This window comes from Prosopis cineraria, unplaced genomic scaffold (genome assembly GCF_029017545.1).
Source record: "Prosopis cineraria cultivar Desert tree isolate PC_DT_omini unplaced genomic scaffold, ASM2901754v1 PC14, whole genome shotgun sequence".
Lineage (NCBI taxonomy): Eukaryota > Viridiplantae > Streptophyta > Magnoliopsida > Fabales > Fabaceae > Prosopis > Prosopis cineraria.
The window spans coordinates 15343531-15347078 of NW_026555345.1; the positions used below are offsets into that span (position 1 = coordinate 15343531).

Genomic DNA, 3548 nt, shown 5'->3' on the forward strand with positions numbered 1-3548 from the left:
AAGCATGAATCAAAGGACTCACCATACACAGTAAAATCATCCATAAAGACTTCCATGCAATGTTCAATAAAATCACAAAATATGGACATCATGCATCTTTGAAAAGTACCAGGTGCATTGCAAAGACCAAAAGGCATCCTCCTATAGGCAAATGTACCAAAGGGGCATGTAAAGGTAGTCTTATCTTGGTCACTAGGAGCTATAGGAATCTGAAAATACCCACTAAACCCATCTAGGAAGCAATAATGGGACTTGGAAGCCAATCTCTCAAGCATTTGATCAATAAAAGGCAAAGGAAAATGGTCCTTCCTAGTCACATTATTGAGCTTCCTATAGTCTATGCACACTCTCCAAGCATTTTGAACTCTAGTTGGAACAAGCTCTCCTTTCTCATTTTTTACCACAGTAATCCCCCCTTTCTTAGGTACAACTTGGGTTGGAGACACCCACTCACTGTCAGCTATAGGATAGATGATCCCAGCACTAAGTAGCTTAACAACCTCTTTCTTTACCACATCTAAAATCAATGGGTTAAGTCTCCTTTGTGGTTGCCTAATGGGCTTAGCATTGTCCTCAAGAAAAATTTTATGTGTGCACACAATAGGGTCAATACCAGGAATGTCAGCCAAAGTCCAACCAATAGCATGTATGTTCTTTCTCAACACATCAAGTAATGCATTTTCTTCCTCAAGAGATAAAGAGTTAGAAATTATTACCGGAAGCTTCTCATTCTCAATGAGATATGCATACTTGAGATTGGATGGTAAAGGCTTCAACTCCAAGGTAGGTGGCTCTACACAAGAGGGAATGAGCTTCTTCAAGTCTAATTTGGTGGAATATTCCATGGTACTATCTTGTCTTTTAGGCTTGTCACTTGTTTTTGATTTCTCCTCTTCTTTCTTTACAGCCTCCCCCTTTTCTTGCAACTTGTCCTCAAGTGCTTGGACTTGAGCCACGGCCTCGACATGTGAAAGTGTAGAATTTTCCTCCAATAGCTTGGGAATCCTAAGAACATCAAGCTCGAGTGGAGAAAAACTCATAGATTCGGCCTTAATGGCTTTAGTACCTACAACACAAGAAGATATACCCTTCTCAAGCATTTCAAGATCAAGCATAGGAGATATTTTAAACAAATCATGAGAAGAAGTAGTTGCATCATTCAAGCATGCATCAATCTCTAAACAAATAGGACAACTACATCCATCAATACATGTAGTAGTAACAAGAGACAAATCATCATCAACATGTGAGAAAGAATCAAGCATGTGAGACTCACAAGCATCATGAAGCAATAACTCAATGGAACTTACACCTAACAAAGAATAATCCTCAAAAGGATGTTTCATTGCTTCATATATATTAAAAATAACATGATCCTCTCCACATTTCAAAATCAAACTACCTTTTTCATGTCAATCAATGTACGGGCAGTCCTCATAAATGGCCTTCCTAAAATCAAAATATCATCCCCACTCCCTTCTTTTGACATATCAAGCACATAGAAATCCACAGGAAATAATAGACCTTTAACACAAACCAACAAGTCTTCTACTACTCCATGTGGTCTTCTAACACTTCTATCCGCTAATTGGCATATCATAGGTGTCTTATGCATGCAATCAAGACTCAAGGCATGATAAATTGAAAGAGGCATAACATTAATGGCTGCACCTAAGTCTATCAATGCATGAGAAAAATGTGTGTTGCCAATCTTGCATGGAATTGTGAAGGAACCGGGGTCCTCACATTTTATAGGGAGTTGAGGCTTCATGATAGCACTCACAGATGAGGGTAATTGTACCCTTGCATTAGGCCTAAATTTTCTTTTATTTGTACAACAATCTTTCAAAAATTTGGCATACTTAGGAAAGTTCTTAACTACATCCATCAAGGGTACATTAACATGAATCTTGTGGAAGAAATCATATACCTCTTGATCAAATTGTCCCTTTACTTGCTTAGGGACCACTTGTGCTTGTGGAAAAGGAAGCTTCTTCATAATCTCTTGACTTTGCTTTCCTTCTTCCTTCCTTGAACTCTCCTTTCTTGTTTCACTTTGCTCGGCCTCTCCCTCTTTTTCCTTACTAAACAACTCGGCCATAGTCCCCTTTTCCACCTTAGATGGTGGTTGCTCACATATGATCTCCTCAATGTTTTCATCCTCATCATCTCTACAAAAAGATGCATCATTAGGAGCAAAAGAAGAACTAGAAACATTAACATCAATTGAAGAATTTAAAGAGGGCTTCTCGGCCTTCCCTTGTCTTTTGTCTTCTTGTACTCTTTCTCCCAACTCCTTGCCACTCCTCAATGTGATAGCATTAAGATTAGCTTTAGGATTAGCAACGGTGTTGGATGGTAATGTAGAGGCTTGAGCATTGGCTGCACTTAATTGGTTAGCAAGCATATTCATTTGAGAAGTAAGGGCATCAATTTTAGAGTTCATGTTCTCACACTTGTTACCCATACTCTCTACCTTGTTCCCTAAGCCATCATACATGTTTTTATACAAAGAGTTCATTTCAATCAACTGCTTACGTAACACATTCACATCATTAGAAGAGTTCGAATTAGAAGAACTCTCAATTGGAACAAGCCTCCTATCACTATAAGAATTAGAAGAAGGTGTAAGAGAATTACCACTTGGATTGTAGCTTTGAGAAGAGCTACCTTGAGACAAATGAGGTGGAGGGTCACGGCCAAAGGTGTTTTGATAGGATCCTCTTTGTTGATTGTCTTGTAAAGCCACATTTGGATTTGAATAGGAGAAATTAGGATGGTCTCTCCATGAAGGGTTGTAAGTATTAGAATAAGCTCCTTGCCCTTGCCTCCCACCATAGGATTGTTTTCCATTGTAGATAGCATTTACTTGTTCAAACTTAATAGGACAATTGCTTTCTACATGCATAGGTGAGTCACAAAAAGTACAAGAATAAGGGACAAGTGCTTGAGAAGTACTTACATTGCTCACTTGAGATATTTGTGGAGCCAACATTCTCCCAATCTTGGCAGCTAGCAAGTCCACATATGAATCATTAAGAACTGAGGAACCTACCATATTCACATTTCTCTTTTCCCTTGTAGAGTATTGAGCACCACTTGAAGCCATCTTGTCAATTAGTTCCCAAGCCTTTAAGGAAGTGAGGTCAATCAAGCATCCACCACTAGCGGCATCAATGTTAACTTTGTCTCTTGGAATCAAGCCCTCATAGAAATATTGGACTAAATTCTCACTAGAAATTTGATGGTGTGGGCATTTAGCCAAAAGGCCTTGGAATCTAGTCCAATACTCATAGAGACTCTCATCCTCTCCTTGTTGGACCCCATAGATTTGCTTTCTCAAATTGGTGACCTTGGAATTTGGAAAGAATTTATCTAAGAAGAGTCTTCTTAGCTCAGCCCATGTGCTCACTTTCACATAAGAAGGGTAGTTGAAATACCATTCCTTTGCTAAACCTTCAAGAGAAAATACAAAAGCCTTAGCTTGAACATCATCAACATTTACATGCATAGGCTTCATAGTATCACAAACCAATAGGAAAGTATGC

The 3548-nt window shown here is 38.8% G+C and overlaps 1 non-coding gene across 1 annotated transcript; it reads left to right on the plus strand.

The window, feature by feature from the left end:
• The first annotated feature begins 3239 nt into the window (after positions 1 to 3239).
• LOC129294017 (small nucleolar RNA R71) lies at positions 3240 to 3346 on the plus strand. Its single transcript, XR_008589259.1, has one exon. It is a non-coding gene; the product is annotated as a small nucleolar RNA R71 (small nucleolar RNA).
• The last annotated feature ends 202 nt before the right edge of the window (positions 3347 to 3548 follow it).